Below are 26,112 nucleotides of genomic sequence, written 5' to 3' on the forward strand. Positions count from 1 at the left end.
TTTTACCATAAAAGTAATTTAAAATTTTAATTCCTTAAAAATATAGAAAATGTATTAAAGACATTGCATCCCTCTCTGCCTTTAGGAACAACTTCACTGGTTTGATGCTGCCACCGGATCAACACCAAGAGTGTAGACATTTGTTCACTAAGCTGTGAATGGTGCAACGAACCTCCCACAAACTTTCGTAGAATGTTGGGCAAATGCCTCCATGTTCCTCTTCTTGACCTTTTTGGACAGCTTTTTATAGTCTTCTCTACTCTTCACCTGTAGAGTTGTCAGATGCCATTCCTGGGTCTTATAATGAGCCTGCCTTTCAGAATGCATGTTTTCCTTCAAGTTATTCCTTTTAAGTGTTTATGGGCTAGAACCCAGACAATGAGGTTTCTTTGAATTGTGTATAAAATAAGAGCTAACTCTGAATGAGGCCTTAAGGACTTCTGATGAATAAAGTACATTAAATAAGGAGACATTCCTTTTGCCATCTAATTGGACTGTATAGGGTCATTTTATTTACTTTTACTCTTGGATTCTTGGGTGGTTGAGTTTTCTGGAAAAGTAACTTCTGCATAAAGTGTTGCAATTTTAAAATAATTTAGTAGTGGTTAGAAAATTAAATTTGGGGGGAGAAAACATTTCTTAGAAAATTTCAGATATTTTCCTGAAAATTTTTATGCATTTCAATTTTTGTAGCCTATTTAAGGGAACCTTGCAAAGATTCTTTCCCTGAAGTACAAGAGACTTAAAAAACATGTGCTGAGACTAGACATCAATTACAGGAAAAAAACTGTAAAAAATACAAACACATGGAGGCTAAACAATACACTACTAAGTAACCAAGAGATTGCTCAGGAAATCAAAAAACACTGAGAAACAAATGACAATGAAAACACGATGACCCAAAACCTATGGGATGCAGCAAAACCAGTTCTAAGAGGGAAGTTTATAGTAATACAATCTTACCTCAAGAAACAACAAAAGGGCTTCCCTGGTGGCGCAGTGGTTGGGAATCTGCCTGCCAACGCAGGGGACACAGGTCCAAGCCCTGCTCCGGGACGATCCCAATGCCGCAGAGCAACTAAGCCCATGAGCCACAACTACTGAGCTGGTGCTCTAGAACCCATGAGCTACAACTAATGAAGCCTGCGTGCTTAGAGCCTGGTCTCCGCAACAAGAGAAGCCACCGCAATGAGAAGCCCACGCACTGCAATGAAGAGTAGCCGCCGCTCATCGCAGCTAGAGAAAGCCCGTGCGCAGCAATGAAGACCCAATGCGGCCAAAAATAAATAAATTAATTAATTAATTAATTAAATTTAAAAAAACAAAAAGAAACAAAAAAAGTCTCAAATAAACAACCTAACCTTACACCTAAAGCAATTAGAGAAAGAAGAACAAAAAAACCCCAAAGTTAGCAGAAGGAAAGAAATCATAAAGATCAGATCAGAAATAAATGAAAAAGAAATGAAGGAAACAATAGCAAAGATCAATAAAACTAAAAGCTGGTTCTTTGAGAGGATAAAAAAAAATTGATAAACCATTAGCCAGACTCATCAAGAAAAAAAAGGGAGAAGACACAGATTAACAGAGCTAGAAATGAAAAAGAAGAAGTAACAACTGACACTGCAGAAATACAAAGGATCATGAGAGATTACTACAAGCAACTATAAGCCAATAAAATGGACAACCTGGAAGAAATGGACAAATTCTTAGAAAAGCACAGCCTTCCGAGACTGAACCAGGAAGAAATAGAAAACATAAACAGACCAGTCACAAGCACTGAAATTGAAACTGTGATTAAAAATCTTCCAACAAACAAAAGCCCAGGACCAGATGGCTTCACAGGCCAATTCTATCAAACATTTAGAGAAGAGCTAACACCTATCCTTCTCAAACTCTTCCAAAATATAGCAGAGAGAGGAACACTCCCAAACTCATCCTACGAGACCACCATCACCCTGATACCAAAACCAGACAAAGATGTTACAAAAAAAGAAAACCAGTATCACTGATGAACATAGATGCAAAAATCCTCAACAAAATGCTAGTAAACGGAATCCAACAGCACATTAAAAGGAGCATACACCATGATCAAGTGGGGTTTATCCCAAGAACGCAAGGATTCTTCAATATACGCAAATCAAACAGTGTGATAAACCATATTAACAAATTGAAGGACAAAAACCATATGATAATCTCAATAGATGCAGAAAAAGCTTTTGACAAAATTGAACACCCATTTATGATAAAAACTCTCCAGAAAGTAGGCATAGAGGGAACTACCTCAACATAATAAAGGCCACATATGACAAATCCAGAGCCAACATCGTTCTCAATGGTGAAAAACTGAAACCATTTCCGCTAGGTCAGGAACAAGACAAGGTTGCCCACTGTCACCACTATTATTCAACATAGTTTTGGAAGTTTTAGCCACAACAACCAGAGAAGAAAAAGAAATAAAAGGAATCCAAATCAGAAAGGAAGAAGTAAAACTGTCACTGTTTGCAGGTGACATGATACTATACACAGAGAATCCTAAAGATGCTACCAGAAAACTACTAGAGCTAATCAATGAATTTGGTAGAGTGGCAGGATACAAAATTAATGCACAGAAATCTCTTGCATTCCCATACACTAATGATAAAATATCTGAAAGAGAAATTAAGAAAACACTCCCATTTACCACTGCAACCAAAAGAATAAAATACCTAGGAATAAACCTACCTAAGGAGACAAAAGACCTGTATGCAGAAAACTATAAGACACTGATGAAAGAAGTTAAAGATGATACAAACAGATGGAGAGATATACCATGTTCTTGGATTGGAAGAATCAACATTGTGAAAATGACTCTACTACCCAAAGCACTCTACACATTCAATACAATCACTGTCAAACTATGAATGGCATTTTTCACAGAACTAGAACAAAAAATTTTACAATTTGTATGGAAACACAAAAGACCCCAAATAGCCAAAGCAATCTTGAGAAAGAAAAACGGAGCTGGAGGAATCAGGCTCCCTGACTTCAGACTATACTACAAAGCTACAGTAATCAAGACAGTATGGTACTGGAACAAAAACAGAAATATAAATCAATGGAACAGTATAGAAAGCCCAGAAATAAACCTACGCACCTTTGGTCACCTTATCTTTGATAAAAGAGGCAAGAATATACAATGGAGAAAAGACAGTCTCTTCAATAATTGGTGCTGGGAAAACTGGACAGCTACATGTAAAAGAATGAAATTAGAACACTCCCTAACACCATACACAAAAATAAACTCAAAATGGATTAAAGACCTAAATGTAAGGCCAGACACTAGAAAACTCTTAGAGGAAAACATAGGCAGAACACTCTATGACATAAATCACAGCAAGATTCTTTTTGACCCACCTCCTAGAGAAATGGAAATAAAAATAAAAATAAACAAATGGGACCTAATGAAACTTAAAAGCTTTTGTACAGCAAAGGAAACCATAAGCAAGATGAAAAGACAGCCCTCAGAATGGGAGAAAATATTTGTAAATGAAGCAACTGACAAAGGATTAATCTCCAAAATATACAGGCAGCTCATGCAGCTCAATATCAAAAAAACAAACAACCCAATCCACAAATGGGCAGAAGACCTAAATAGACATTTCTCCAAAGAAGATATACAGATTGCCAACAAAGACATGAAAGAATGCTCAACATCACTAATCATTAGAGAAATGCAAATCAAAAGTACAATGAGGTATCACCTCAGACCAGTCAGAATGGCCATCATCAAAAACTTTACAAACAATAAATGCTGGAGAGGGTGTGGAGAAAAGGGAACCCTCTTTCACTGTTGGTGGGAATGTAAATCGATACAGCCACTATGGAGAACAGTATGGAGGTTCGTTAAAAAACTAAAAATAGGACTACCGTATAACCCAGCAATCCCACTACTGGGCATATACCCTGAGAAAGCCATAATTCAAAAAGAGTCATGTACCACAATGTTCATTGCAGCACCATTCACAATAGCCAGGACATGGGAGCCACCTAACTGTCCATTGACAGATGAATGGATAAAGAAGATGTGGCATATATTTACAAGGGAATGTTACTCAGCCATAAAAAGGAATGATGTAGGGTCATTTGTAGAGGTGTGGATGGACCTAGAGACTGTCATACAGAGTGAAGTAAGTCAGAAAGAGAAAAACAAATACCGTATGCTAACACATATATATGGAATCTAAAAAAAAGAAAATCGTTCTGAAGAACCTAGCGGCAGGACAGGAATAGAGACGCAGACGTAGAGAATGGACTTGAGGACACGGGGAGGGGGAAGGGTAAGCTGAGACGGAGGGAGAGAGTGGCATTGACGTATATACACTACCAAGTGTAAAACAGATAGCTAGTGAGAAGCAGCCACATAGCACAGGGAGATCAGCTCGGTGCTTTTGTCCACCTAGAGGGGTGGGATACGGAGGGTGGAAGGGAGACACCAGATGGAGGGGATATGGGGATATATGTATACGTATAGCTGATTCACTTTGTTATACAGCAGCAACTAACACAACAATGTAAAGCAATTATACCCCAATAAAGATGTTAAAAAAAAAAGAATAAAACATGTGCTTACTTTTTCATATGTTAACTTACTTACAGTAGATCATGTTGGTTTCTAGTTTCTAAGTGTGCAGTTCAGCCAAGCCTAGGAAGATGAGCAAAGGACTTCCATTTCCAGGAATAAGGCAAGATGGGGATCAGACCAACCTCCTACTAGAAACAACAAAAAACACTGACTAAAAAAATTTTTTTATAACTTCTTAAAAGCATCAAAGCTCTGGCAAGATATTAAGAAGTTAAAGCCCCAAATCAAAGGGAGACAAGGTCTCTGAAAGTTAAGTGGCACTCTGAAGCTGTTTTTCAACTAAGAACATTTGTCATTTTGGGCAAACTTGAACTTTGGTTCTGCAGGCTTCTCAGGACAAGGACAAAGCCAAAGCCCAGGGTCTGCTCCTCCCCTCACTAATAAGGGTAAAACCCTCAGGGCAAGGGTGAAGCAAAAGTATAGGATCCTCCTCCCTCAGGTCCTTATGATGAGCAGAGCAGGACAGGTGGTAAATGCAGGGAACTGCTCTGAGAAGTTATAACTGCAAGTGAGTACTTTCACAGCTTCCAAATCCATATCAATTTGATGATGAAAAAAATAAATAAATGAACAAAAACAAAGAGAAAAAGAAACCGTAATACCATAAAACCCTCTTAAGTTGTGACTTTAAAGTGATTTAAAGTGTCCCTGTGTGCCTAGCAGATGCAAATGAAAGTTCTTTCTGGAGAAAATTAGTGTCAACCTAGTCTTCAAAGAATCCCTCCAAATAAAATTTCAAGGACAACAAACAGTGTACAGTCAAAAATAACTAAGCCTACAAGGACAATAAGCCATCAGGAATGAGAACTAAAAGAAAGAGATCTTCAAAGACTTCAGATTTTGAAATCACTAGACAATCTATAAAAGCAACTATGCTTACTCAATTCAAAGAAAAAGTAGAAAACATATGTACAGAAAAGGAAATGATAAAAAGTGATTTAGCGGATTTAAAAAGAACCAAATAGAATGTCTCAAAATAAAAAATACAATAACCCAAATTAAAAACTCAACAGTCATGTTTAAGCAGCTTAGATATAACTGAAGATAAAATTAGAGAAGTGAAATATAGATCAGGAGAAATTATTCAGAGTACAGTGTAGAGAAACAATAAATATGGCAAATGTAAAAGAGAGGTTAAGAGGCAAGAAAACAGAGTGAAAGGTGTAGCATTCATTTAATCAGACTTTCAGAAGGAGAAGAGAGAAGTGCTTGGATAAAGATAATATTTGAAGAGATAATGACTAAGAATTTTTCTAAACTGATCAAAGATATCAATCCATAGATACAAGAATAATAAGTAGAAAAAATAAAAAGAAATTTATACCCAGACTCATCATGGTGAAACTTTAACAAACCAAAGACAAATAAGATGCTAAAATTAACCAGAGAAAAGGATGATCTTCAAAGGAGTGGCAACTAGACAATAGCTGAATGCTCAGTAGTAACAAAGGAAGTAACAAAGGAAGCCAAAAGCCAGTGGAATGAAACCATCAATGGTTTATACACTTATGTACTTATATAAACCTGTGGTTTATAAACTTAAATAATTGGCAACCTAGAATTCTACACCCAGCAAAAGTTTTTCAAGAATGAGGTCATAATAAAGTTATTTTTAGACAGATCAAAGCTGAGAGTGTTTGCCACCAGCACACTCTGATTTAAGACCTTTCCTTTAGGTAAAATAAAAGTGATCTCACAAGGAAGACCTGAGATAGAAGACAAAAGAAAGCAAAGAAAATGATAAGTATATGGATACATCTAAGTGAATACTAACTGTATAAAACAACAGTTATAATGTCTTTAAGGGCAAAACTTACAAAATAATAACAAGATAGAACTAAAATATTTGAGAATAAAACATGTCAGGAAGGGTAAATGGAATTAAAATATTTTAAGGTCTTTGAATTATGTGGGAGAAAGTAAAGGCATTGATTAATTTCAGACTTTAAGTTTAGGATGCATATTAAGTTCTAGAATAATCCCTAAAAAATAGAGAGTATATAATTTTCATACCAGTAGAAGGAAAAGAATGGGGTCATTAAAAAATTTCTTTGAACAACCCCAGAAGGCATGAAAGGAAAGAAAAGGCAATACATAATACATGGGACAAATATAAATGAGATGGTGGTTTTAAACTCTAATATATAAATAATTACATTAAATGTAAATGGATTATATGAGCAAAAGAATATATACCATATGATTCCATATAAATGAAGTTCAAGAATAGACATTACTAAAGGAAATTATTTAGAGGTTGTGATAAACTGGTAAATGTCCCCCAAAGATGTCCACATCCTAATCCCTGGAACCTGTAAATATGTTACCTTATAAGGTAAAAAGAACTTTGCAAATGTTATTAAGAATCTTGAGATAGGGAGATTATTCTGGATTATCCAGTTGAGCCCAACGCAAACACAAGGGTCCCTTTTGAGAGGGAGGTAGGAGAGTCAGAGTCATAGAGACAAGAGAACAAAAGCAAAGGGAAGAGAGGACAGAAGGTGCCATGCTGCTGGCTTTGAAGATGCAGGAAAGGGGCAGCCTCTAGAACCGAACAAGGCAAGATAACAGATTCCATCCCAGCCTCTAGAAGGAACACAGCCCTGCAGAGCCATTTTAGACTTCTGATCTCTAGAACTATAAGATAATTTTAAGCCACGAAGTTTGTGGTAGTTTGTTATAGCAGCAATAGGAAACTCGAAATATATATTTATACGTCTCTATCTATATCTGTCTATGTGGCAAAGCAACAAATAAAAGCAAGGAAATGATTATCACAGAAGTCAGGATGGTGATTTCTCCAGTGCTCAGGGAGAGAGACAAGGCAGGCAGGGTTCTGAGGCCCTGACAATTCTATTTCTTGACATGTGTGGAGGTTACACATGTAATAATTATTCTTAAACCATACATATATTTTATGTACTTTTCTGTAATAGCAAATATTTTATCATAATAAAAACTGTAAAATGTAAACATAAAGATCAGGAAGCCTGGAATTTAAGTGGGATTCACAGAATATTTAATTAATGAGTAATGACTTTCTAATAATTGAGAAACAGATTATCCAATCTGTAGAATCTCCCTGCTCTTATAGTGTTCCCTTACAGCCTGCTGACATTTGACCTCTCCTCTGCTCATCAATACCCTCGCATAGTTGAGCAAGGAAAGAATCTGGAGGAACAAGAGCCATCTGTGGACTTTATCATTTATTAATATGTGGACTTAGGCAAGTTACTTAAACTCTCGGTTTCTTAATCTATAAAAATGGCAGTAGTAGTATCTTCCTCTATAAAGTTGTTATAGGAAATAAATGAGATAAAGCACTTAGCACGATACCTATCTAAAAATTCCACCTCTTTTTTATTTCATTTATCCACCCCCACCCCTGCAAATAATGTTTATGGGGCACTTGCCTTGTACCAAGCCCCTTGCTAGGTCCTAGGGATGCAAAGCCAAATAATCCATGGCCCCATCTTCAAAGAGTTCTTAGTTTAGTAGAGGAAACAGGTGAAAAATATGTAATTGTAATGCAAAGGGTTAGCAGTACAGTGAGGGCATAAACAATGTGCTGAGGTGTTGTATGAGGGGTCACTAAGTGGGCATGTGGTAGAGTAAGGAAGGGGACTAGGCAGAGAAGCCTGTCCAGAGGTGACCCTTAAATGAGGTCTTGAAGGATGAGTAGGAATTCACCAGCTGGAGATAAAGGAGGGATATTTCTGTAAAGGGATCAGTATAGGCAAGCCTGGAAGGAGATAATGGACAGGCGAAATGGCAAGTTGTGGGGTATTGAGGAGGGAGATGAAATTGGGAGTAATCAGCTGTGGTCATACATCGAAAGGTCACATTTCTCTGTAAAAGAGTTTAGCCCTTCTTCTCTAAGCAGTGGATGGCTATGGTGAGGAGGGGTTAGGATGATCTGAGCCACATTTTAGAAATATCACTCTGTCTCTGTGCAGGTGGGTGGGAAAGATTCTGAAGACTACTACCTACCTAGTTCAGGTGAGAGGGCTTGAACTAAGGCAGTGTTCTTGGAATGGACAGAGATTCAAGAGACATTTAGGAGGTAGAACTAAGTGGACTTGGTAACCTGTTGATTCAGAGTGTTGATTCAGAGCTAGTTATCAGACTTCTAGCTTGTGCTAATGATGATGGTGGATAATAATACCATTAATCAAGTTTGAGGAGACCAATAGAGCAGGTAGTGGGGTGAAGATAACAGCCACTTTATTTTATTTTTTTTTAATTGAAGTATAGTTGATTTACAATGTTGTGTTAATTTCCGCTTTATTTTAGATTTACTGAGTTTGAGGTGCCTGTGGGACATTTAGGTGGAGATTTCTAGTAGGGAGCTAGAAATTTGGCTCTGAAACGGAGGAGAGAAATGAAATGTGGCCATGGAGATATGGAAGCCATAAACATTTATAAAATGGAGGTTGAAGCCAGAGGAGTGTGTGGGATGGTCCAGTGATCAATATGCTTGTTGAATCTACTTGAAAAGAATGAATAGTGTGCTAACCTAAGTGCTTTTTCCCTAGCATATATTTTGGGTCTCGATTAAGAATGTTTTCATAAAATATCTTTCTTTACCCAAGATCATATTGATCTCTCCTTAGAGTGACTACTTATGACTTGAGTTCATGTTACAGCTTTAATTTAGAATGTTGGAGTTGACCAAAGTCATTTAAGAATGATAGATGTGGAAAATTCTATTAGAGTATCCTAACGGGCAAATCTTGTACCTGAATACTAATTATGTAAAAAGTTTGCACAAAATATTTAATGTAATAGGAAGAGCTCTGAGGAAGTCAAGATACGTACTCTTCTCAGAAAATCAGTAAGCAACTTATTTTAAAAATTAAGCATAAATAAAAAATTCCTTAAGTTTAAAACCTTTTTAATCTAATATTGTGATTTTCAGTAACATACCTCAGAAGTTTCAGACCTTTTGAAGCCAGAACCACAGAATTATTAGCCCTGGAAGAGATCTTAGAGGTCATTTAATTGAATCCTTCAAGTTTTCAAATAGAGACTAAAGAGAGAGTGCTACGCCGTGGTCACTCCACACCATGGTCACTGGGCCTGGGATGAGTGGCTCAATCCCTAGATCATTCTTTCCTCTTTATCCTTCCTTTCAATGGAATCCAATTTGCTAAAGTTTCAGGATAGAAATGAACTAAACTTCAGCTGTCTAAATGAGAGGTTTTCATTTATTTATGAATTTAATGCATATCTGTGACACTCGGAGCTAGATAGAACAAAAGGCCAAGTGTGATTAAGATTCTTCCTTTCCCTCATTCTGTCTCAGGCTTCTTGGCAGAATGAATTATCGGAGTCCCACAAGGACAGACCCAGAGGATAGGACAATGACAAGAGTCTGATCTTGAGTAGGGATGCCAGATTTAGAAAGTAAAAATAAGAGGCTGCCCAGTTACATTTGAATTTCAGACAAATAATGAGTACTTTTTTTAGTGTAAGTATGTCCCAAGTATTGCATGGGACATACTTATGCTAAAAAATGTATTCATTGTCTATCTACAATTGAAATTTAACTGGGAGTTGTGTATTTTATCTGGAAACCCAAATCTTGAAGTCAAGGCCACAGACTTTCAAGCACTTAGACACGAGGGAGGCAGTTAGCCCCACTACAGGTAGCTGATGTTTCACAAAATTGCAGACTTCAAAACGAGGACCTGCTACTCTTTGTGCAACAGTGAAGGAGCTGTCATGCTATGGCACTACCATCCCCACCGAATTGTAGTATACCGTGAAACTGATCTTTCAGGAGATTGACAAGGATGGTGGTGGAGGCGGTGGGACTTATGGACCTGGAGGAGCCATCTCTGTGTGTTCTAAAGCAGCTGTATCTTCTGTGTCTTTAATAGTGCAGACTGATTTTGCCAGAACAGAACCAGAATTCATTATATAATCAGTGATTACAAAACCAAAGCTAAAGTGTGGAACAATGAAATTTCCATTACAGAAAACTGTAAAAAAGAAGTATTCTGCAAGGCAGTGTCTCACCCTGACGTCAAAGGCCAGGACCCTGCACATAATCCTCACCTAACAAAAGGCTGAGCATGAAGTCTCACCAGGAAGCGGGAGCTTTGTCACAAAACCGGGGTTAAGTGAAACGGGCAATGAAACGCCAGTCATGTGTCAGCATCTTGGCAGAGTTTGGCCACATGCTCAGAAGCAGCAAGATGTCATGATAACACGAACTCTAAGAGTGACTTTCAAGTTCAGCTACAGTGGTCACAGAAATGCCAAACCTAGGCTGAGGGCCTAGGTATGAAATTATCACCACAGGTGGCTCAGGGGTCCTCTGTTGGAAGTGGTAGGAGCAATGGCAGTGCTGGTGGGAAGAGGGTTATGAGTGACTGCACAAACCTGGGGAGGAACACAATTTAATTAATCAACAGTGTTAGGGTATATGCAAGCATACCTGTAAAGCTGTACCTAGAGCCATGGCCAAAATTCCTCACAGCACCATTGGGAATCATGTAGTTGATTTCAGTTTTGATCTGTTATGCTAAACAGAAATGCTCTTACAGGACATGTGAGCCTAATGTTTTTTTAAAAATTCATCATTCAGTCTTAACGTTGCATTAGAATAAAAAATGAATGTGGAAAACCACGTCATAGTGGGGTTAAGAATGTGGTTAATTATAAAAAACAAATGTGGCTGCCATGGTCAAAAATCACATGGAACGGGCTTCCCTGGTGGCGCAGTGGTTGAGAATCTGCCTACTAATGCAGGGGACACGGGTTCGAGGCCTGGTCTGGGAAGATCCCACATGCCGTGGAGCAACTGGGCCCGTGAGCCACAATTACTGAGCCTGCGCGTCTGGAGCCTGTGCTCCGCAACAAGAGAGGCCGCGATAGTGTAAGGCCCGCGCACCACGATGAAGAGTGGCCCCTGCTTGCCACAACTAGAGAAAGCCCTCGCACAGAAACGAAGACCCAACACAGCCAAAAATAAAAATAAAATAAAATAAATTAAAAAAAAAAAAAAAAAATCACATGGAACAATTACATAATAGTTCTATTTTCTAAAACTTTAGTGAAGGAGGAAGCTAATGGTATTTGTGTCCACCATGGGCTGGGGCTTTATAGGAGCTTTTAATCATCTCATCTAATTCTTTGAATTTTCTTAGTATTTTTGATTGTGGTAAAATATACATAAACATAAAATTTACCACCTTTGGGGCTTCCCTAGTGGCGCAGTGGTTGAGAATCTGCCTGCCAATGCAGGGGACACGGGTTCGAGCCCTGGTCTGGGAAGATCCCACATGCCGCGTTGCAACTAGGCCTGTGAGCCACAACTACTGAGCCTGCGTGTCTGGAGCCTGTGCTCTGCAACAAGAGAGGCCGCGACAATGAGAGGCCCGTGCACCACAATGAAGAGTGGCCCCCACTCGCTGCAACTAGAGAAAGCCCTCACACAGAAATGAAGACCCAACACAGCCAAAAAAAAAAAAAAAAAAAAAAAATTTACCACCCTAACCATTTCCCAGTGTGCAGTTCAGTGGCATTAAGTACATTCATATTGTTGTGCAACTATCACTGCCATTCAGCTCCAGAACTTTTTCATCATCTCAAGAGAAACTCTGTACCCATTAAACAACAACTCCTCATTCGCCCACTGCCCCCTTCCTGGTAACCACCGGCCCCTTCCCGGTAACCACTAATCTACTTCCTGTTGCTGTGAGTTTGCTTATTTCAGGCACCTCATATAAGTGGAATCATATTTGTCCTTCTGTATCTGGCTTATTTCACTTAGCATACTGTTTTCAAGGTCCACCCTTGTTGTAGCATATATTATCTCATCTAATTCTTATAACCTGGAAAGTAGGATTTATTATTACCTTAACGAAATGACCCTGCCCCAAGCATGCATACTCTGTCTCTGGAATTAAGGTTGAATAGTCTATTCTGGTGGGATTGCCCTACTGACACCATAAAGTATGCCCACACCCTGGGGGTCAGGGGCCCAAGCCCTTAGAACCGTCCTGGAGGAGGGAGTGGTGGTGCAGTAGGAGGTGTTTCTAAATTCCTTCAACCTCCAAGGAGGGAAGAAATGGGCTTGGGTGAGGAATAGAGCTGCCTGGTGATTTCCTGGGGACAGAGCCAATTTGCTGAAAGTAGCATTTAGAGGCCCTGAGCCCTAAAATGATTCTAGTGCCTCATCTTCCCTCCCAATATGTAATTCACAATAGAACTAATACTAAACCATTTAACAATGTGAGGAAATCTTACAACAGTCCCATTACTTTATGCTTTAAAAAATAAATGTTTATTTTGACATAATTTTAGACTTACAGAAAAGTTACACAAACAGTACAGAGAGTTCCCCTCTATGCTTCACTCAGCTTTTCCTAATGTTAACATTTAGCAGAGGGTGGAGTCAAGATGGCCTATTAGGAGGATGCGGAATTCGAGTCTCCTCAAAACTAGTGCACCTACCAGGCACCAGTGGGGGACCATGGACACCTAAGGGGACGGGAGGAACTGCCAGCAAACCGGCTTGTGAGATCTTGGTTCCCAGGCCAGAGGTCGGGCCCAAGCTCCTGTGATGGGGGCTCCGAGTCCAAACCGCTGGACTAACAGAGAACCTTGGACCCCAGGGAATATTAATCGGAGTGAGGCCTCCCAGAGGTCCTCACCTCGGCACCAAGACCCGGCTCTATCCAACTGCCTGCAAACTCCAGTGCTGAACAACTCAGGCTAAACAACCAGTAAGGCAGGAATACAGCACCACCCATCAAAAGGAGAAAAAAAAAAAAAAAAGAAACAACAAAAAATTATGTTACAGACGAAGGAGCAAGGTAAAAACCTACAAGGCCAAATAAATGAAGACGACATAGGCAACCTACCTGAAAAAGAATCCAGAGTTATGATAGTGAAGATGACCCAAACTCTCAGAAACAGAGTGGAGAAAATACAAGAAACATTTAACAAGGATCTAGAGGAACTAAAGAGCAAACAAACAGTGATGAACAACACAATTACTGAAATTAAAAATACTCCAGAAGGAATCAATAGCAGAATAACTGAGGCAGAAGAACGGATAAGTGAGCTGGAAGACAAAATGGTGGAAATAACTGCCAGAGAGCAAAATAAAGAAAAAAAAATGAAAAGAATTGAGGACAGTATCAGAGACCCCTGGGACAACATTAAATGCACCAACATTCAAATTATAGGGGTCCCAGAATAAGAAGAGAAAAAGAAAGGGGCTGAGAAAATATTTGAAGAGATTACAGTCAAAAACTTCCCCACACATGGGAAAGGAAATAGTCAATCAGGTCCAGGAAGCACAGAGAGTACCATACAGGATAAACCAAAAGAGAAACATGCCAAGACACATATTAATCAAACTATCAAAAATTAAATACAAAGAAAAAATATTAAAAGCAGCAAGGGAAAAGCAACAAATAACATACAAGGGAATCCCCATAAGGTTAACAGCTGGTTTTTCAGCAGAAACTCCGCAAGCCAGAAGGGAGTGGCAGGACACATTTAAAGTGATGAAAGGGAAAAACCTACAACCAAGATTACTCTCCCCAGCAAGGATCTCATTCAGATTTGATGGAAAAATTAAACCCTTTACAGATAAGCAAAAGTTAAGAGAACTCAGCACCACCAAACCAGCTTTACAACAAATGCTAAAGGAATTTGTCTAGGCAGGAAACACAAGAGAAGGAAAAAACCCACAAAAACAAACCCAAAACAGTTAAGAAAATGCTCATAGGAACATACATATCAATAATTACCTTAAATGTAAATGGATTAAATGTTCCAACCAAAAGACATAGACTGGCTGAATCGATACAAAAATAAGACCTGTACATATGCTGTCTACAAGAGACCCACTTCAGACCTAGGGACACATACAGACTGAAAGGGAGGGGATGGAAAAAGATATTCCATACAAATGGAAATCAAAAGAAAGCTAGAGTAGCAATTCTCGTATCAGACAAAATAGACTAAAAAAAAGACTATTACAAGAGTCAAAGAAGGACACTACATAATGATAAAGGGAACAATCCAAGAAGAAGATATAACAATTGTAAATATTTATGCACCCAACATAGGAGCACCTCAATACATAAGGCAAATGCTAACAGCCATAAAAGGGGAAATCGACAGTAACACAATCAGAGTAGGGGACTTTAACACCCCACTTTCACCAATAGACAGATCATCCAAAATGAAAATAAATAAGGAAACACAAGCTTTAAATGATACATTAAACAAGATGGACTTAATTGATATTTATAGGACATCCTATCCAAAAAAAAACAGAATACACTTTCTTCTCAAGTGTTCATGGAACATTCTCCAGGACAGATCATATCTTGGGTCACAAATCAAGCCTTGGTAAATTTAAGAAAATTGAAATCATATCAAATATCTTTTCCAACCACAACGCTATAAGACTAGATATCAATTACAGGAAAAAATCTGTAAAAAATACAAACACATGGAGGCTAAACAATACAATACTTAATAACCAAGAGATCCCAGAGGAAATCAAAAAATACCTAAAAATAAATGACAATGAACACACGACGACCCAAAACCTATGGGATGCAGCAAAAGCAGTTCCAAGAGGGAAGTTGATAGCAATACAATCCTACCTTAAGGAACAAGAAACATCTCAAATAAACAACCTAACCCTACACCTAAAGCAATTAGAGAAAGAAGAAGAACAACAACAACAACAAAAAACCCAAAGTAAGCAGAAGGAAAGAAATCATAAAGATCAGATCAGAAATAAATGAAAAAGAAATGAAGAAAACAGTAGCAAAGATCAATAAAACTAAAAGCTGGTTCTTTGAGAGGATAAACAAAATTGATAAACCAAGAGCCAGACTCACCCAGAAAAAAAGGGAGAAGACTCAAATCAAGAGAATTAGAAATGAAAAAGGAGAAGTAACAACTGACACTGCAGAAATACAAAGCATCATGAGAGATTACTACAAGCAGCTATATGCCAAAAAAATGGACAACCTGGAAGAAATGGACAAATTCTTACAAAAGCACAGCCTTCCAAGATTGAACCAGGAAGAAATAGAAAATATAAACAGACCAATCACAAGCACTGAAATTGAAACTGTGATTTTAAATCTTCCAACAAACAAAAGCCCAGGACCAGATGCCTTCACAGGCCAATTCTATCAAACATTTAGAGAAGAGCTAACACCTGTCCTTCTCAAACTCTTCCAAAATATAGCAGAGAGAGGAACACTCCCAAACTCATTCTACGAGGCCACCATCACCCTCATACCAAAACCAGACAAAGATTTCACAGAAAAAGAAAACTACAGGCCAATATCTATGATGAACATAGATGCAAAAAATCCTCAACAAAATACTAGGAAACAGAATCCAACAACACATTAAAAGGATCATACGCCATGATCAAGTGGGGTTTATCCCAAGAATGCAAGGATACTTCAATATACGCAAATCAATCAGTGTGATAAACCATATTAACAAATTGAAGGATAAAAACCATATATCTCAATAGATGCAGAAAAAGCTTTTGACAAAATTGAACACCCATTTATGATAAAAACTCTCCAGAAAGTAGGCATAGAGGGAACCTACCTCAACATAATAAAGACCATATATGACAAACGCACAGCCAACATTGTTCTCAATGGTGAAAAACTGAAACCATTTCCTCTAAGATCAGGAACAAGACAAGGTTGCCCACCACTATTATTCAACATAGTTTTGGAAGTTTTAGCCACAACAATCAGAGAAGAAAAAGAAATAAAAGGAATCCAAATCAGAAAAGAAGAAGTAAAGCTGTCACTGTTTGCAGATGACATGATACTATACACAGAGAATCCTAAAGATGCTACCAGAAAACTACTAGAGCTAATCAATGAATTTGGTAGAGTAGCAGGATACAAAATTAATGTACAGAAATCTCTTGCATTCTTATACACTAATGATGAAAAATCTGAAAGAGAAATTAAGGAAACACTCCCATTTACCACTGCAACAAAAAGAATAAAATACCTAGGAATAAACCTACCTAAGGAGGCCAAAGACCTGTATGCAGAAAACTATAAGACGCTGATGAGGGCTTCCCTGGTGGCGCAGTGGTTGAGAATCTGCCTGCTAATGCAGGGGACATGGGTTCGAGCCCTGGTCTGGGAAGATCCCACATGCCGCAGAGCAACTAGGCCCGTGAGCCACAACTACTGAGCCTGTGCGTCTGAAGCCTGGGCTCCACAACAAGAGAGGCCACGATAGTGAGAGGCCCGCACACTGCGATGAAGAATGGCCCCCGCTTGCCTCAACTAGAGAAAGGCCTCGCACAGAAACAAAGACCCAACACAGGCAAAAATAAAAAATAAATAAATAAATAAATAAGACCCTGATGAAAGAAATTAAAGATACAAACAGATGGAGAGATATACCATGTTCCTGGATTGGAAGAATCAACATTGTGAAAATGACTCTACTACCCAAAGCAATCTACACATTCAATGCAATCCCTATCAAAATACCAATGGCATTTTTCAAAGAACTAGAACAAAAAATTTTACAATCTGTATGGAAACACAAAAGACCCCGAATAGCCAAAGCAATCTTGAGAAAGAAAAACAGAGCTGGAGGGATTAGGCTCCCTGGCTTCAGACTATACTACAAAGCTATAGTAATAAAGACAGTATGGTACTGGCACAAAAACAGAAATATAGATCAATGGAACAGCATAGAAAGCCCAGAGATAAACCCATGCACCTTTGGTCACCTTATCTTTGATAAAGGAAGCAAGAATATACAGTGGAGAAAAGACAGTCTCTTCAATACGTGGTGCTGGGAAAATTGGACAGCTACATGTAAAAGAATGAAATTAGAACACTTCCTAAAACCATACACAAAAATAAACTCAAAATGGATTAAAGACCTAAATGTAAGGCCAGACACTATAAAAAAATTAGAGGAAAACATAGGCAGAACACGATATGACATAAATCACAGCAAGATCCTTTTTGACCCAACTCCTAGAGAAATGGAAATAAAAACAAAAATAAACAAATGGGACCCAATGAAACTTAAAAGCTTTTGCACAGCAAAGGAAACCATAAGCAAGATGAAAAGACAGCCCTCAGAATGGGAGAAAATATTTGCAAATGAAGCAACTGACAAAGGATTAATCTCCAAAATATACAAGCAGCTCATGCAGCTCAATATCAAAAAAACAAACAACCCAATCCAAAAACGGGCAGAAGACCTAAATACACATTTCTCCAAGGAAGATATACAGATTGTCAACAAACACATGAGAGAATGCTCAACATCACTAATCATTAGATAAATGCAAATCAAAACTACAATGAGGGGCTTCCCTGGTGGTGCAGTGGTTGAGAATCTGCCTGCCAATGCAGGGGACACGGGCTCGAGCCCTGGTCTGGGAAGATCCCACATGCCGTGGAGCAACTAGGCCCGTGAGCCACAACTACTGAGCCTGCACGTCTGGAGCCTGTGCTCCGCAACAAGAGAGGCCACGATAGTGAGAGGCCCGCGCACCGCGATGAAGAGTGGCCCCCGTTTGCCGCAACTGGAGAAAGCCCTCGCCTAGAAACGAAGACCCAACACAGCCAAAAATTAATTAATTAATTAATTAATTTAAAAAAAAAACAAAACTACAATGAGGTATCATCTCACACCAGTCAGAATGGCCATCATCAAAAAATCTACAAACAATAAATGCTGGAGAGGGTGTGGACAAAAGGGAACCCTCTTGCACTGTTGGTGGGAATGTAAATTGATACAGCCACTATGGAGAACAGTATGGAGATTCCTTAAAAAACTAAAAATAGAACTACCATATGACCCAGCAATCCCACTACTGGGCATATACCCTGAGAAAACCATAATTCAAAAAGAGTCATGTACCACAATGTTCATTGCAGCACCATTTACAATTGGCAGGACTTGGAAGCAACCTAAGTGTCCATCGACAGATGAACGGATAAAGATGTGGCACATATATACAATGGAATATTACTCAGCCATAAAAAGGAATGAAATTGGGTCATTTGTAGAGGTGTGGATGGACCTAGAGACTGTCATACAGAGTGAAGTAAATCAGAAAGAGAAAAACTAATATCATATATTAACAGATATATGTGGAACCTAGAAAAATGGTACAGATGAACTGGTTTGCAGGGCAGCAATAGAGACGCAGATGTAGAGAACAAACGTATGGACACCAAGGGGGGGAAATTGGTGGTGGGGTGGTGGTGGTGGAGTGAATTGGAAGATTGGGATTGACTTGTATACACTGATGTGTATAAAATAGATAACTAAGAACCTGCTCTATAAAAAATAAATAAAATAAAATTCAAAAATTCAAAAAAAAAAAAAACCATTTAGCAGAACCACAGTACAAGGATCAAAATTCAGAAGTCAGGACTTCCCTGGTGGCACAGTGGATAGGACTCTGCGCTCCCAATGCAGGGGGCCCAGGTTTGATCCCTGGTCAGGGAACTAGATCCCACATGCATGCCACAACTAAAAGTTTGCATGCCACAACTAAGGAGCCAGCAAGCCGCCACTAAGGAGGCTGCCTGCCTCAACTAAGACGCTGGTGCAACCAAATTAATAAATAAATATTTTTTAAAAAAATTTCAGAAGTCAACACAAGTGCAATACTATTAACTAAACTACTGCCTTTGTTCAGATTCCACCAGTTTTTCTACTCATGTCCTTTTACTGTTCCTTTCTCCAATCCAGGATCCCACACTATATTTAGTGGTCACATCTAGTTGGCTCTTCCATGGCAGTTCTTCTGTCTTTCCTTGTCTATCGTGACTTTGACACTTTGGAAGAGTATTGGTCAATTATTTTGTAGAATTGTCTTTAACTTGTGATTGTTCAGTGTTTTCTCATGATTAAGTTGAAATCATACATTTTTGGTAAGAATACAGTTCTCAGTGCAAGATCTTCAGAGGGTACACACGTAGATATGTCTTAATACTGGTTATCTTAGCCTCAATTGCTTGGTTAGGGTGGTGTCTGCTGCTGCATTTCTCCACTGTAAGGTTACTATTTCTCTCTCTCTTTTTTTTTTTTTTTTTTTTGGCCACACCACGTGGAATGCAGGATCTTAGTTCCGCGACCAGGGATCAAACCTGCGCCCCCTGCATTGGAAAAGCAGAGCCTTAACCACTGGACCACCAGGGCCCACTATTTTCTCTTTGTAAATAATAGGTACGATGGGAGACACACTTTGAGACTATGCAAATATCCTGTTTCTCCTCAAACTTTTGCCTGCTAATTCTAGCATCCATCAGTGGACCTTGCATGTAGCAGTTATTACTGTGGTGTTCTAATTGTGATTTTCTATTTTCTTCATTCTTTCTACATTTATTAAGTGGAATTCTTTTGTAAGGAAGAGCTGCTCTTTCTCCTACATTTATTTATTTGTTCAGTTATTTATTTATACCAGGATGGATTCATGGATATTTATTTTACACTTTGATGCTTTAAGAAATTAATCAAACGTCAAATTATTTGTAAAAATTCCCTCTTCTCCCTCCCATGTTCACTTTCCATCCCTTCCTCTTGTGCCCCAGACTTGTTGGTACCCTAACTCCTGGCTGTCGAGTTGTTGCTCTGAAGAGATGGGAGTGAGTTCGTGGACAGCGGCCATTCAGAGGATGGTCCGGGAAGCCTCTTCATTCTGGGCTTGGGGGCAGGTACTGCGAAGGTGTGTTCTCAATGCTGCTGTGACTCACTGGAATGAGGGGCTGAACCCCTGAGGTCCAGGGTGGGGAAGGGGGGGATCCTCACCTCCAGCCATGATGGGCAGGAGAGAGGAAAGGAGTGCTTAGGAAAGCCAGGATGTCGATAATGTCTTACACCTGGTATTTCTCAAGTCCCATGGCTCTGGTCTGAAGAAAATATGATTACGTAGGTCAAAGTCTCTAACCGTAGAAAACCAGGCATTGGCTGGGGATAATCTCAAGGCCACCTCCGTAATGAATATCTGTTTACTCTTTGTGTTAGTCCTGATTTGGGCATGCGAGGACCAGGTGATTATTTGGGTTAAAGGTCTCCTTCATGAAAGGATTCACTTTGAATGGCAGAAAACACCCCCCTCTTCTTCCAAGTACACTTGATAATTATTCCTTTTTTTAAGGGGTCAAACTGGGACTTGGTAATCCAGCCAAAATTGGATTCAGGGGGATGAATGAGCCTTATTGACCATCCATGTGTTCACAGATCACCTTGCAGTTTCCAACCTGACCTTGTGTATGGCTGTCCTACCGAGTCAGAGGTCCCCAAAGCAGCAGGGGAGATTGTCTTGTTAGGAAGAAGAACCCAGGCTCACCTCCCACCACTGCAGGATTAGAACTCTTCATAGACAGACTGCCCCCTCTGCGTGGTCTCTTAGCCTCACTTCTGCAGGAAATATAAGGCTTTTCCCCCAGGCGAGTAATTTAGGGCAAGGCAGACCTGTACTCTGTAGTAACCTTGGTTTTCCTGTCACCCAGTATGATGGTTTGTGCGTATGTCTGTCTGCCTGTCCCTTGCTGAGCCTCTTCTATGTACCAGGCCCCATGCAGAATGCTCTTCCGTCATAATGAAACTTTCAGAAGTACTGTTAGGCCACTTTACAGGTGAAGAAACTGAGACTCAGTGGTTCCCATCACTAGGGAGGGTGGGGCTAGGACTGAGGTCTCTCTAGCTCCAAGGTCGAGCCTCCTTCCATCAGGCCACACCACCTTTAGGAGGGAGTACGTCCAGTTTCAGCCCTTATTTCATTCCCTGTCCTCGTGATCGTCAAATGTTGTGCGTTCGGAACCTCTTTCTTGGCTTTAGGCTTTGGGTTTCATCTCCACAGCGCCAGGAACATGTGCATAGCCTTCCAGGGAGGTTCTTTTTCCAAAAAGTGCAGGGCCTTCAGTGATAGGGTTGGTGGAAGGGGAGTCAGTGCCCCTCCGAGTTTGATGTTTCTCCTCGGTGAATTCCAGAGTGGCAGGAACAGGAGCAGATCAATCCTCATTCGAATATTTTGTAATAAAAAATTCTAGTCTGTACTTCTTGAGTATTTACAAAGTGCCAGGCATTGTTCCAAGCACCTCATACACATTATTTCCCTTAGTACTTCCAATAACCCCAAGGAACAGGTCCCCAATCCCTTATTCAGATTCCACACAGATCCCCTGGTATGCTTCAGAATTCAGAATCTTTCATATTTGTGAGACACAAACCTGTGCATATACTGGACTATTCATAACACCTCCATAACACCCATCCATCCTCATACACATTGATGTTTCTGCAGCAAACGTATGGATAATCATGCTTAATGGGATAAATAAAAACTATATAAAGTCTCACATTAGTTCAGTTCAGGTTTTGCCATCAAACGAATTTCCTGCAAACTTAAAAAAATCTGTTTTTCAGAGCCCTTTGGATTTCAGAATTGCTAAAAAGGGATATGGATCTGGAATATTATTATTCCCATTATACAGGTGAGAAAACTGAGGTTTAGATATATGAAGAGACTATCCAAGGTCATACCCTAAGTGACAGGGCCAGCATTTAAATTGTCTGTGCTCAGCCCATTGCACATTTTAACCTCTGCTTGACTCCAAACCTTCACGTGGCAGGAAATAAAAGTACTCAGAGCTGCTCTACTTGGTTTCCACTTGAGAAACTAGTTATGGCTGACATTCAAATTCATTTTCACTGGGAATGATAAGTAGATTTTCTTATAAATTGATAGGCTAGAGAGCATCTGGGAACACCTTCTCAAAGAGATTAGTGAAACAAAACTCCAGGCATGTTTGGGGAGGGGAGGAGAAGGGTGTGGGACTTTCCCATTCTCGCTAAGGAAATACCTTGTCCTTTCTGTTTTTTTCCAACTTCGTGTGCTTTCTTCTTTGGTTCCCTTTCTGCTCTGATTAATGGACTACCAACCTCGGCTTTCCGTTCACATGGGCTCCAGGAGTTGTTGGCATTTCCCACTGCTGCCTCCCCACTGCTGCTGGGGAGCCTCTTCCTCTTTTCTTAAGTTAGGTCTCTCTTTACCACGTCATTGGCCCCATCGGTCATGGTTCTCGCAAATCCTCTCGTCTGCTGACTCGAACCCGGTCGCATAACCACCCGTTAACTGAATAGCAGAGAAATAGGATGACTGCACATAAACATCCTCCGAGTCATTCTAGAACTTAAGGGTTTGACATTCTTACTGTTTCAGGGGATTGGAGAGGACAGAAGTGAGATGTATGTGTGTGTCTATGTGCCTGTGTACATGTGTGTGCGTGTGTGTGTTATTGCCGCTCTGCCAAGGCTCCTGCCTCCTCCAAGTCACCAAGAATGTGAGTACCCAGCCAGCTACTTAGCAAGACACCAGCTTCCAGGGAGCAGAGGAGAAAAGCAGAGAGACACTGACTTTTTGGCCCTTGAATCTCTGCATTTCAGCTGGACTTGACCTCATTAAGTTATCGTCACAGGCCATTCCCTCTGGATAATGAGGAGAGATTGTGGTGAATTTACACACAGTTGGTTAACTTCATGTTTATATTTTTTCGAGTAAGTATATTGTCCTTTGGAGATGTTTGAAGCATGTCCAAACTTTGGTGGGGCACAGCAATTGCTAGTATTTATTCAGGTTATTTGGTGGAGTCTGACATGGGCAAAGGAAAACTAAAAAAAAAACGGATCTGCCCCTTTTAAAATTTTATTTTTCCACACTGATCCCTCTTCTTGTGAAATCCTGTTTACCCCTGATGATCCTATGAAAGATACTCTTTTGTTCTTCAACTTAGAAAACAAGCCACAGAAAGTAACGGGAACGTTACTGATTTTTATTAAGGGCTGATGAATACTTGGGTCAAATCTCTTAATTACAGAGATCAAAGGAGAATTATACATTTTCACTCAAGTTCTTTTTTTCTTCGAAAGAATAGACCTCAGTGAAAACAAGTATTTCCTAACCCAATAAAGAACTCTTTGACAATCTATTTTATGAGCTAATTTACTTCTGTGTTGAAATTATGCATGGTGTGGTGAGTCTTGCCCTCTCTGTGTTTTTTACAACTCAAGCCAGTGAACTAAATACCAGCAAAGATTTTCACGGGCACAGTTTCTTCTGACAATGAAGCAGTCCCTCATTGCTTTGTTTACATTCTGTGGTCACTACATATTCCCAGACTCACAGTTCCCATCAAAGCCTCTCTTCTCTCACCTTTGATTCCAGCTCATGTTTTCTGCCCTCGACATTGCAGACTTCTGGTGACACATGGTTTTATATTCAGCTTCTTTATTTTCTTATTCTATACACTGTCCCTCTGTGACTATCCAATGCTATGAGTTGCTTGCTCACCTAGAAGCTGGAGACCCTGATGTGTATCCATCCCTGTTAAGCTCTAGAGCTCAGAACTCAATGTCATCCTCTTGGATTCTCTGTTGGGATATTCCACAAGCACCTCAAACTCAACATGCCCCAAAGTGTACTTGTCATTCACAGCTGCCCTTCTTCCCTCCATCACTACCAACTCCCTCCTCCTCCTCCTCAAACCTGTTCTCTCTCTTAGTCTTCAAGTTCAATGGATGGTGTCATCATTTATCCATCTCCTAAGCCGGAGTCATTCTCAGGTCACCCTCCATGACTCTGTCATCCTTCAAATCCGATCAACTCTTCTTCCCAACCACGTTCTTCAGTCACTCTACTTTCCAACCAGGTTTGGGGGCCATTCCCCTTCTCCATCCCACTGCCATTGTCTTGGTGTAGACCCTCCTCTTTCCTAACCTGCACTCCAGGACCACTAGACACTAATTCCTACAGCCCTGGGTTAGCTTCACTCCCATCTATCCTAACCCTCACCTCAAACCAGCCTTCACACTGTGCTCTCCACTGGAGCTAACTTTCTCAAACACAAATCTGATTTTGTTTTCGCCTCCTTAAAGCTCTTCAAGTGTTCCTCTTCATTTTCAAAATAAAGTCCTACCTCCTTAGCGCCATATTCCAGGCCTCCCATGTTCTGGCCTCATTGTCTGCCTCTTCTCTTGCCATATCTTGCCTTGGATGTTTAGATAATTGGCTACTTTTCACAGATCCTTGAACATAGCAAGTGGCTTTAAAACTTTGGGTCTCTATACGTGAAATTCCCTCTACCTAGAATTCTTTTTCCCCTTCTCCACCTAGAAGACACCTACAAGGTCATTCAACAAACATCAATGGGGGTCTACTACGTACCTGAAGACTGTGCCAGGCACTGAAGACAAAAAGAAGGCATGGCTCTTTTTCTAACCATCCAGTTGAAATATCACTCCTTGAAACTTCCTTTAAATATCCCCTCAGCAGCCACACAACCCCTGCATAGTAGACCAATTCTTCCTTTTGCTTTGTGTATCATTTTTCATTGCATGTACATGATATCATTTTTGTTTGTCTGCCTGGGCTCAGAACCAATGCCCATAACCTCGGGGAGAGGAAGTGAGTAGTTTAAAGAATATGTGGGCACTGACATCTGTGTGGTAGGCAGAATTCTAAAATGGTCTCCCAAGATTCCTGACCCTTGGAAAATTCTATGATGCTGATGAATCTTAGATAAGGTCCTGGAAACAAAATCTTAAAGTTGCAAAAATATTAGTATTCTTAGAGAGTACTCCAAAGGAGGTGTCTGTTAATAAGATATTCTCCTCTCCTGACCACTCTCCTGAGCCAGTAACTATCTCTTACCACAATCAAGTATTAATATCCAGACATTTGTGCTGAGGGTTGATAGTATTAGTGCAGTGTTTTGCCAGCTGTTAATGCAAAAAATTTTTTGATCGAATGATAAAGACAAATTTGGAATTCTTACTTTAGTTTTCAGTCAAACATCTTCAAATTCCTAGTAATAGGAGGGATATTATGACCTAAGAGTAAAAATAAAGGGAGTACTTATATATAACAGGCGATGAGATTTTGTGTTATTTATGTTTCGCTCTGAAATGATATGGAAGACTCAGTCACTGACAGAGGGAGGTAAAAGAGAATCTTGCTGTAACTGTTGCTGCTATAGTTTGTACTCACACAACATATTTAATTATAAGTATGATCATAAATATTGACTTGTCATTGGTACATTTGGCAACTGTCTTTAGACTAAGATCCCAGAGGGATCCTTGCTTATTATCCAGGGATCTAATAGAATGTTAATTCTCCGAGCTATGTTTCAACATCAAGAGATGTCTCTGGCTAATCTTGCCTCTTAAGAAGAGGAAATAGGAGAGGGACTTCCCTGGTGGCACAGCAGTTAAGAATACGACCACCAATGCAGGTGACATGGGTTCGATCCCTGGTTCGGGAAGATCCCACATGCCTCAGAGCAACTAAGCCTGTGTGCCACAACTACTGAAGCCCGCGTGCTCTAGGGGCCATGCTCTGCAACAAGAGGAGCCACTGCAATGAGAAGCCCACGAACCACAACGAAGAGTAGCCCCAACTCGCTGCAACTAGAGAAAGCCCG

General features: G+C 39.8%; 1 pseudogene; it reads right to left on the bottom strand.

Annotated features, from left to right (window-relative positions):
• The window catches only part of LOC137751048 (small ribosomal subunit protein uS10-like), a 94,114-nt pseudogene that overhangs the window by 4,228 nt on the left and 63,774 nt on the right, over positions 1-26,112 (bottom strand).

This window comes from Eschrichtius robustus, chromosome 17, assembly GCF_028021215.1.
Source record: "Eschrichtius robustus isolate mEscRob2 chromosome 17, mEscRob2.pri, whole genome shotgun sequence".
Classification (NCBI taxonomy): domain Eukaryota; kingdom Metazoa; phylum Chordata; class Mammalia; order Artiodactyla; family Eschrichtiidae; genus Eschrichtius; species Eschrichtius robustus.